The sequence below is a fragment of the Astatotilapia calliptera genome, chromosome 3, assembly GCF_964374335.1.
Source record: "Astatotilapia calliptera chromosome 3, fAstCal68.1, whole genome shotgun sequence".
In the NCBI taxonomy this organism is placed as follows: domain Eukaryota; kingdom Metazoa; phylum Chordata; class Actinopteri; order Cichliformes; family Cichlidae; genus Astatotilapia; species Astatotilapia calliptera.
This window is the reverse complement of record NC_137424.1, coordinates 62,401,429-62,412,880: the sequence shown is the minus strand read 5'-3', so window position 1 is coordinate 62,412,880 and position 11,452 is coordinate 62,401,429. Positions and strand designations below refer to the sequence as shown.

General features: G+C 41.6%; 2 long non-coding RNA genes across 2 annotated transcripts; both read left to right on the top strand.

Annotated features, from left to right (window-relative positions):
* Window positions 1-282: 282 nt before the first annotated feature.
* On the top strand, window positions 283-1,997 carry LOC145422284 (uncharacterized). The gene is made up of 2 exons (XR_013903558.1): window positions 283-1,322; window positions 1,403-1,997. It is a non-coding gene; the product is annotated as an uncharacterized LOC145422284 (long non-coding RNA).
* Window positions 1,998-2,548: 551 nt separating this feature from the next.
* LOC145422280 (uncharacterized) lies at window positions 2,549-8,947 on the top strand. Its single transcript, XR_013903553.1, has 2 exons — window positions 2,549-4,267; window positions 7,561-8,947. It is a non-coding gene; the product is annotated as an uncharacterized LOC145422280 (long non-coding RNA).
* Window positions 8,948-11,452: the final 2,505 nt, after the last annotated feature.

Below are 11,452 nucleotides of genomic sequence, written 5' to 3'. Positions count from 1 at the left end.
AAAAAAAAAAAAAAAAATCACTAATAATAGTACTAACAAAATAATACATTTCAGGCTTCATACACACTACTGTGACAGCAACATGATGAACTTAGTCACCCCATACAGTTGAGTTATTCATTTCTAGACACATTGCAGAATCCCACAGTGCAAATGTCCATAAAAGGTGAACAGATAAGTGGCTGCTTGTAAAAAAAAAAAAAAAAAAACCTGTTCCCCACCGTGGCTCAGCTCCGTGAAAAACACACTCCGCTCCGGATTCCTGGTGAAACACCAGGGCCCTATTTCAGGAAGCCGGTTTAGTGGAAAAACTGAGTAAGTATACCCTGAGTTAACGAAAACTCTGGGTTTTCGGTTTCACAAAGCGAGTTCAGCTGCAGCCTGAGTGAGTCACTATGACGACACACTCCGCGAAGCTAACCTGCCCCCTAGCAGGTTTACTACAACTAACCCTGACTGTCTCCGCCCCTTTGTCGGAAACCTGACAGTAGGAAGTGTCGGACATGGCGTGCCACTTCCTTGAAGAGCCAGTAGATCGTGAAGCCCAAATTCTCCGCAGAGCTCTCCGCCGGGAGAGAGTGATCAGAGCGCGTTTGGACATTTTATCATTTCCTGATGATTTTCTGTGCGAACGTTACCGTTTCTCAGCACAATCTATAATTTATTTGGATAACATCCTCAGGCCATATATTACGCATGTGACACATCGCGGACATTCTCTCAGTTCTGTACATATTATTTGTATTGCACTTCGGTTTCTTGCAAACGGGAGCTTTCTGTATAATATTGGTGACGCTGAGCACGTTTCCAAGGCTACCGTCTGTCGGGCAGTCAGGAATGTTACAGTTGCACTGAAACGTCTCCTGTACTCGTCTGTGGTGTTCCCCGGTCACAGACCCACAAGATTTATCAAAGAGGGATGCCACAAAATTGCAGGTATCAGGATGACCAAAACTTAATGTATGATGTGGTGATACTTGGACTACTACTTAAATTGCACATTTATTTTCAGGGTTCCCAGGCGTGATTGGCTGTATAGATGGCACTCACATTCCAATCATTGCTCCTTCAGTAAATGAAGGAGACTATGTGAACAGGAAGTCTTTCCACAGCATTAATGTACAGGTACATAGTTCCCTGTAGCATGTCAAACTAACAAATTATTTCATTATAGTAATGGATGCTAATTTGTGTTCTCTGCACTGTGAAGATCATATGTGATGCTGCCAACATTATCACAAATGTGGAAGCCAAGTGGCCAGGCTCTGTCCATGACTCATAAATATTCCGTGAATGTACACTGAGCACAAAATTTGGACATGGTGAGTTGAGAATACTTTAAAATATATAAAGACCAATTGCTTCAGGGACATTTGAACTGAAGTGTACCCTTCTGTCTTAGGAGAGTTCACTGGCTACTTGCTTGGTGATAGGGGGTATCCATGTTTACCCTATTTGCTTACCCCTTACCCTGACCCTGAACCGGGCCCACAGCAGTGATATAATCTGGCTAATTGCAGGACAAGAGCCAGAATTGAAATGACTATCGGAATGCTTAAGGCCCGGTTCCAGTGCCTGCAAAGACTCAGGGTCACCCCAGAAAGGGCATGTGACATTATTGTGGCATGTGTGATTCTTCACAACATTGCCACAATTAGAGGAGAACACTGTCCTTCTGAACCAAACATCAGCAGTGATCCAAACCAGGAACATCCTGACCCTCCCACGGACATACAAGATGGAAGAGCAGTCAGAGACACCATATGTCACAATCATTTCTTTTGACCCATCACCTCAACATGTTGAAAGAAGAATAAACAGATTTTTTGTTCAACTGGCTTTATTGGTCGCCTGTGTTTCCTGTACACAAAGTATTAAAAGATGTAAACCTCATAAAGTGTCTCTGTTGCTTCCTCCTCTGTAACAGCTGTCAATGTTTCTTCATTATTTTCCTGTAGTAAAGAAATAGACAACATTGCTGTTCTACTGTAAACTCATATAATCTGTGGAGTATTACTCACAACTGCATGTTGGTCTGGCTCAACAGGAGGCTGCACCAGATGCAGTACACCATCACCATCAACTGATAGAATATGAGGTTTATACAGGTCACTTATAACTTACAAGGGACCAAATGGCAATTAACAAACATACCAATCACCTTACACTTCATTGTCATTATGCTCTCAAAGACAACCAAGACTGAGGGAAGGCAAAGTCAGTAGGAAAATAACTTCACTACAAAATAATCCATTATGGTAAAGAGTTTATCAAATGAATGAGTAGCACTGCAAAGGTGACTGTGAAGAAAGGATGTATGCACATCATGTATTATTTTGAATTTACCTCTTATGTCGGCACTTGTGTCTTGCGGGGTTATTGACTCAGAGGATGTCCCCGCAGAGATGCCTTCGGCCACAGGGCGCCCACTGTTTTGGCTGAGGGCCAACTGCTCAGCCTCTGTGAGTGGTGGTGGTGGAGGACCCCCACCTGTTTTTCGGGCCTCCGCTTTTTTTCTGTTGGCTATAACGGGCCACATTTGAGCATACAGAGTGTTAGGTATTTTAGTACCACGGTTAGCATTTACAGAAGATTGTTTTATACAGAAAAGAGTTGCTCAATAAGGCCCATCTACTAGTTGTTTTTCTCTTTCTCTGTGACCCAAGAATTAATGTGAGACTCACAGGCTGGTACCTCAAGGTCGAAAACACCACAGAGATGAGACCACTTCCTTACTCCCATCCTCCCTTTTTTCTTTATCTCCTGGAAAAGGCTCGTTAAAGGCTAGGTGGTTCGTTTCAGAATTCACTGATGAAAGAACTCTGTATTCTATGTCTAGGAGTGTATTTTGCTGGGATGATCATAAATTATAGCTGAACTGATAAACTACACACAGGATACTTCTTGGCTCACAAGGCAGGAAGACGTTTCCTTATTTGGTCTGTACCGGTTTGAACTAGGAAAGCTGACACACGAACCTTTTTTCATCTATATAAACTGCTGTGTATCAAATAAACCTTTGAGTTGATTTGGGAAAGCAACCTGAAGCAGTCTGTGTTTCCTTGTTCTCCCAAGCTGCTCCCGGCGCTGTAACTAACCCAGCTGAACGGCATACCTGAGTGTTACTTTAAATAATTAGGAATCTTAGAAGGAAAGGACAAAACTCTGCTTATCGCTCACGCCACGGAGGAAACCCGGGATGGCAATTTCCTTCAATTTTGGTGTCAGAAGTGGGATCCCTGACAGAAGGTAAATATGCGTCTTTCATATTTATATAAAGACCTATTATACCTCTCTCAGTGATTGATCCATAAAGAAACGGGATATGCTGACGAAGTTTCACTTAGTGATCCAGAGAGATACACTGACGACTTCCTCAGTCCCCGAATAAAGTAAATTAACCCTTGTGTGGTGTTGGTGGACACAGGAAGTTGCCTGTTGTCTTGAATATTTTAATTTTGTTTAAAAAAATAATAATAATTAATTGTTTAATTAAACGTACGTTAAAAAGTGAGAAGTTGCTCACTTAGAAAAGTGACACAGAAAGTTGCCTGTTGTCTTAAATACTTCTCGTTAAGTGAGAAGTTGCTCACCAAAGAGTGACACAGGGAGTTGCCTGTTATCTTGAAACGTACGTTAAGAAGTGAGAAGTTGCTCACTCACAGAAAGCTAGTAAATAATTAAATTTAATTTTGTTAAAAAAAAAAAAAAAAACGAAAGAAAACTGAAAACGGGTCTCACAGACCCGATTACCATACAAGGGTTAAAAGCAGTAAATTAAAAGCAGAAAGACACAGGAAGTTGCCTGTTGTTTTACGAGAAGTTGCTCGTTAAGCGAGAAGTTGCTCGCTAAGTGAGAGTTGCTCACACAAACAAAAAATTGCTAGCAATAAATTTAAAGTGACCTCAGCTGTGCCGCAGCGAAAATACTAACCTAAATCCTCCTAGCGTGTAAACCCCTCTGGAAATCACTGAACATGGGTCAGAATTATTCAAAGACCACAGACAGGTCCGATAAAAAATCTAAAGTACCTGTAAAACCAAAAATTAATAAAATACAAAATAAAGTCTCAAATAACGGCTCAGTACAACTCCCATTTCCGGTTACGTGTAACCTACGTCCGCGAATCGGTGAAGACGTCCATGATCACGTATCCAGAACATGCGGGAGTGCTTATGTGACTGACTTTGTTTACAACTTAAGAAGTTCAATGCATTCTAATTTCTTTTCGGAGCCTTATCCCGAACGATTATCGCCAGAAACCAGGTCAGTAGAAATGTTGAATATCATTTGTGATAAGAAAAGTAGTCTGCTTAAAAAGTCCTGTAGAAAATATATGATAGAATGCCGCGACGTGATGCATCAAATGTTACCGCTATGGACAAAAGGAGGGTAAATAATGACAAAGTCGCCGATTTCTTTAAGAATCTAAAGAAATTCCTGCTAACAATGTCCAGAGACAAAATTGACTTAAATGCAGTAACTATGTGTAAACAGAAGCCTGATGAATCCATCCTAGTATTCATAAAACGCTTTATGCACTGTTGGACAAGCTAGAGGTGCAAATTTAGCTCAGTTTTCCAGCAGCCGCAGACACCCAAAGCAAAAATGAATTTGTGTATTTCATTTAACATAAAGGGTGAAATGTTTGCTGACACTGATAACAGCTTATGTTTTCTCTGCCCTATGTACCGACATGATGGAGAAGGAACATCCTCTGTGTCAGCTGGACCCTCAGCAGAGAATGAACTCAACATCCTTTTGTCCGGTACTCTATGACACACACTGTGCCAAAAAAAAACGTGTACAGACGCCACTAACAGGTAATCCCATGACTGGGAGCCACACTTTTGTTTCTCTCACACTGTTCAACAACATGATAACTGCTCACACAAGTGAAGGTCAAACAGTGATTTTGTCACATAACTCAGACATAGGTTATGATATAACTACACCATGTCGTCACATAGATCTAACCTATCCTATCCACTGTACTATTTCTGCACTTATGTTGCCAGCTGAATACCAGAATATGACATTGTGGTCTAAAAGTGAGAATGATATAGGATTTATTGACTGCATACCTTATCACGCACAGCTAAAAAACAAAAAGCGAGTATATGTCAGGCAATGTCCCCTTTCCACGGAAAAAGCCGCAGCTCTAGATGTCATCATAGGAGATTTATTGACTACAGGAGCAATAAAGCCCACACTCCTGTCAATCCTGTGCCAAAGCCTAACAAACCTGGCGTATGGCGTTTCATACAAGACTTAAGGCAAATTAATGCAGTCAACATTCCTCTGCCACCTCTCGTTTCAGATGTTCACAGCATATTGACATGCATTGCATACACATTTTACCGTGGTGGATTTATGCTCCGCTCCTTTTTCTCATGAAGACACACAGCCGTTATTTGCATTCACACATGGAAATAAGCGGTACACTTGAACTCGTTTGCCCCAAGGCATGATAGACAGCTCTGCTGCTTTCTCTATGGTGCTTCACTCCTCCTGAGGGCTGTACTCTGATCCACATGTGGATGACCTCCTCCTCTGTGCTGAAAGTGAAAAACTATGTCAAACTGCTACACACATGCTTCTCCAGCACCTCCAAAAGACTGGCCACAAAGCATCAGCAAAGAAAATGCAGTACTGTCAGACTTCTGTTCAATATTTGGGATTCACACTGTCTCACGGGAAACGTTCCATGACTGCAGACAGGGTCAAAGCTGTGACCTCCGTCCCTCGGCCCACTACACAGAAGGACATGTTGTCCTTCCTGGGCATGGTGAACTATTGCAGACAGTGGATACCAGACTGTTCTTTTCATGACCACATTCTGCGTGACTGTTGTAAAAAAGAGAAGCCTCCTCGAATACTGTGATCCACAGAAATGACTGTCTCTTTCAATGCATTAAAGGGAGTGCTGACCTCCGCCGGCCTGCCTGAGAGCAGTAGCAGCTTGCTCTATCATGATAAGGGACTGCGAGAAGCTCACACTCTAACATGACACTATTCTATACACCAATCACCAGGTCACGACCATTCTAGCAAACATAACTAAACAGCATATGCAAATCTCACTATAAAAGCGAGCAGCACACCTGATTCGCCAGCACATTTATTGATCCTATACTGTGTTCTTCTGACCGACAGGATGGCTCAGACAGGCTTGACGATCATGACTGCATGACACGTATACAGGAATCCACAGCACCACGTCCAGATTTAGAGCAAACACCTATCTCAGACTCAGCCACGGTTTATGTGGACGGGTCCTGTTCAAGGCCGAATGACAACTCATTTCTTTGTGGCTATTCAGTGGTAACAGTGCCTGACATCATACTAGAGGCTCACTCATTACCATTTCACTCAGCACAAAAAGCAGAGCTCATGGCTTTAATACGCGCCTGTGAGCTACATTTGGATAAGCATGTGACAATTTGCGCAGACAGCCGCTATGCATTTGGCGTTGTGCATGACTTTGGCACATTGTGGAGACAGAGAGGATTTAGATCTGCTGATGGAAAATAAATTGCTAAATTGTGATTTTGTTCAAAGACTTTTTCAGGCTATACAGCTACCATCGGCCGTTGCAGTTGTAAAAACGAAAGGATACAGTACAGCTGACACAGACGAAGCAACAGGTAATGCCTTAGCAGACGTGACAGCCAAGGCTGCAGCTGCATCACAGCTCCCACCTCCGCAGGAAGTATTATCTGTGCCCCTACAGCTGCCACTTGTTACACTCCCAGACTATTTAGACACAAATGTTGATTTAAAATTCATACAAGAGCAAGCCTCTGCATAGAATAATGACTGTACCTTAGAAGACAGAGATGGCCTATACAAAAATCTTAAGGGTTTGATTGCCCTCCCATATTCCCTGATGCCAGTCCTTGCCCGACATTTTCACTGTGTGAGTCATGTCGGACAAAGAGGGGTAATAGGGGCAATAAAATTAAGATTTGTAATTGAGAAAACATTGCATGCAATAAAAAGCATATTAGCAACCTGTCTAACATGTGCGCGAACTAATGTAGGTAGCTCAAAAGCAGAACATCAGCATTTACCACAACCAGATTTTCCATTTCATACATTACAAATTGATTTCACACATATGCCAGCACAAGGAAGCATCAAGTACTTACTGGTAATAGTGGATCAATTTAGTAAATGAGTAGAAGCTTATCCAACCTCAAAAGAAACTGTAGAAGTAGTCTGTCAAAAGTTGAGCAATGAAATAATACCCAGATTCGGAATACCTCACCAGATTAACAGTGATAGAGGATCTTCATTCACATTAGAAGTAATTCAAAAGTGTGCTAAAACTTTAATGACCTGTGTCAAATTACTTCCTCAAGTCCTCTGTGAGATTGGAATGACTCAATCTGCAGTAACCAAATTATCTCCATTTGAAATAAGACTATTTCCAACACCATGGTCAGCTTCCAGAGGGGCACCGCTAGTAGAAGGTGATGTATATTGCATTGTCCACTGATGTTCACAACCTGGTAGAAAAACTGAATAATAACTATCAGAAAGTTTGTCTCTCTCAGCTTTTCCCCTCCACAGTTCCACCAGTGGAGACAAGGAGATGCATGTTGGAGAAGCCACTAAAACCAAGGACTCTCTGGGAGGCCGCGCGTGTTCCAGCCCCCAGACTGTACTGGCAGTGACGAAGAACCAGCATCCTCACAGACGGACAACCTCAGTGGATTCATGCCAGCAGGGTTAAGACCAGCCCAATCGGACCATCTCAGGCGTCGGATCAAGTAGACGACATCTCCGGCGAGCCAGCGCCCGGAACTAGAGCAAATAAACACACGGGTAGATGACATCTCAGGCGAGCCAGCGCCAGGATCCAGTACATACACACACAATCACTGATTAACACACAACGTCTGAAAGAACAACGACAAGGTACTCAAACATCCAGCAGGAACAGAAAGCCAAAAGTACCACATGATGTCTAACCTGATAAAGCCAGACTCATTTCATCCTGATAATGGAGAAAATGAAATGCCCATTGTCATCATACGACGTTTATTCAATGTCTCTCGAACCTGGGACCAGGCCAGAAGACAACTGAAGAACTGTTTTTCTTATATACTGTCTTATATATTTAGGTTATTAATCATATCTACTGCATTAACCTTAGGATTTTTATTTACTATTTCATATTGTAAAGTGCAACCCTGTTCACATTTCTGCAAGCCACATTTTCAATGATAACCCATATAGCTACCAGTACAGCCACTTCAATGTATTTGCAATTGGCACAAATTGATCCCGAGGATGTGCCAGATGTTACCAATGATGTTCCTGATGTGTATATTGAACATTAGGTTGTGAACTATTACATTTTATGATTTGCTTTTTATATTATGTTATTACATTTGTGATTTTTCCTTTCTATTTGAGTTATTATTTTTAAAAAATAATAAAAGAGGGGAACTGTTAGGTATTTTAGTACCACGGTTAGCATTTACAGAAGATTGTTTTATACAGAAAAGAGTTGCTCAATAAGGCCCATCTACTAGTTGTTTTTCTCTTTCTCTGTGACCCAAGAATTAATGTGAGACTCACAGGCTGGTACCTCAAGGTCGAAAACACCACAGAGATGAGACCACTTCCTTACTCCCATCCTCCCTTTTTTCTTTATCTCCTGGAAAAGGCTCGTTAAAGGCTAGGTGGTTCGTTTCAGAATTCACTGATGAAAGAACTCTGTATTCTATGTCTAGGAGTGTATTTTGCTGGGATGATCATAAATTATAGCTGAACTGATAAACTACACACAGGATACTTCTTGGCTCACAAGGCAGGAAGACGTTTCCTTATTTGGTCTGTACCGGTTTGAACTAGGAAAGCTGACACACGAACCTTTTTTCATCTATATAAACTGCTGTGTATCAAATAAACCTTTGAGTTGATTTGGGAAAGCAACCTGAAGCAGTCTGTGTTTCCTTGTTCTCCCAAGCTGCTCCCGGCGCTGTAACTAACCCAGCTGAACGGCATACCTGAGTGTTACTTTAAATAATTAGGAATCTTAGAAGGAAAGGACAAAACTCTGCTTATCGCTCACGCCACGGAGGAAACCCGGGATGGCAATTTCCTTCACAGAGTAAGCAAATATGTACTTGTAATGTGCTCAGATAATTTCAATAAGTGCTTACAGAAAGAAAATTAATGTAGCCTCTAACTGCAATTGATTTACATGGGACAAACAGACCAAGCACTATGGCTCATAATACAATTACACCTTACCTGTTTGGACTATATTTTTATATTTCATTTTTACTTGCTGCCAGGCACGTTTGGGGCCTGTTGGGTTGCACCTGCGCTCACATCACATCACAAAATAAAATGTATAAAATAACAAATAAAATAACATATGATAAAATAACGTGTTAAATGGGTGGAAATCCCTCGATCAATGTTTAAATTAACACTCACGCATTGACTCTGTCGGCTATGTTTTGCCGTGCATGCTCACTTTCTTTTGCAGCTGTGGCTGTGTTACTTTTTTCCGCGGAATTTGCATGTTATCGGCATATACTGCCATCAGAATTTCGGCCTCAAGCGCTGTGAAATACATTGACCGCGCCTTCTTTCCCTCCGTCTCCATGGTGACTCGCTTAATCTGTGCTCCGCTTATCAGGGCTTTATGTATCCTCGTCCGCGCGCTTCACTTGGGGTTAAAGCAACTCCGCGTTGAGTGAACTACTTGTTATCAGCCTTTCTGAAACCGAATATTCCGAGTTGGACAGTTCGGGGTTACTCAACCGTGAGTGTCGTTTTTCACTCTGAGTTTTCCAAACCGGCTTCCTGAAACAGGGCCCTGAACACAAATGTCAAAGGCAATCCCAAATCAGTGAAGTTACTTTCACAACACCAATGATAATCCACAGCTGTACTGATTAGTTTTGACTCAAGGATCTGGCGCTAACTGGAGCTCAGCCACACTCTTAACCCTTGGTGAGTGTAATCTGCTGCAGATAACTAGCAGCAGGTGTGGCTGCCTCCAGCGCAGGAACATTCCCGGAGTCGTGATCCCCTTAGGTGACCCAAAACATCTGAGAAGAACAACAACAAAATACTACCCACAGAAAATAAACATACAGTTGCTATAACTTTTTTTGGGTGTGTGTGTGTTAATGTGCTGCCGTGGCCTACGGGTGTCTGTGGTGTATAATGCAGTTTTATCATAAATAGAAACCAAAAGTCTAATCCGAAGACTGATTTTGAGAATCTAATTTTAATGTATTTTAATGTGTTTTAATGAGTGTGGCTGACTTTTATTTTATTTCACAATAAAACACTACACTACATACCCAGGTACACAAATTAGTGATAGGGCTTGTCATTTTTTTTTTAAATGTGTAATTATTCTTTATTTTACTTGTAGACGTTTCACCTCTCATCCGAGAAGCTTCTTCAGTTCTAGGATCAAATGGTGGAGAGTCCCAGATTTAAGCTCTGTGGGAGTAACCCCCCAGGAGGCACAATGGACCCCCTAATGATCCTCTACCTAATCACACGAGCCAAGGTGTGAAAACAGATGTAGGTCACAATCAGCCAAGCCATCAGCAAATTTTAGAAAGATATCAGAAGAAAGTAGAGGAAAAGGCAAAAAAAAGGGACCCATGGGGAAAAAAAAGACAATAATGGGGGTGTTGGGAAAAAACGAAGTATATGTATCAATCAATCAATCAATCAATCAATCAATCAGTCTTTATTTATAAAGCACTTTTCATACAAAAAATGTAGCACAAAGTGCTTTACATAGTTAAAAGCAGCCCACCCCACCCTCCAACTCACTCCCCACACTCTCATGAACAATCTGCAATGTATCTGCATCTGTAACAAAACACTCAAATTATATCCAGCACCAAAAGGACAAAACAGACGTTGGTACACAAAAACAAACCAAGTTTTGCTGTGTGTGTGTCTGTGAGAGAGAGAGTGTCACGGTTCTGGGTATTTGTGATCTAGCATTTTGAGCTCTTGTGTTTTGGTATTATTTTATATTATGGTTTATGTTCTGCGTACTTTGTGCTGTTTTGATTATTGTTTTTGTAATCATTATTATCCTAGGGTTCAGCTATGGCTGTTAAGGTTTTAGTTCTTAGGTTTTGTCAAATGTTCCATCTCGTGTCTACTCTGTGCCTTTCGGTCCCACGTTTCATGTCTCTATATTTTGTCTCCCCGGTCTCTGTTAAGTTTACATGTCTAGAGTTCAGTTGGTGTGTTTTCTGTTTTACTTTGAAGGTCCGTGTCAGGGTATGTAGTTTTGCTTTTCTTGTCTCATCTGGCCTAATTACTCCCAGCTGTGCTCTCCTTCTGTGTCTCATTCCCTCATTATCCCTCAGTTTATTTAAGCCCCATGTTTCTCTTTGTCAGTGCTGCACTCTCCCTCATGCAAGTCTGTGTGTTCTACCTGCCTAGTTT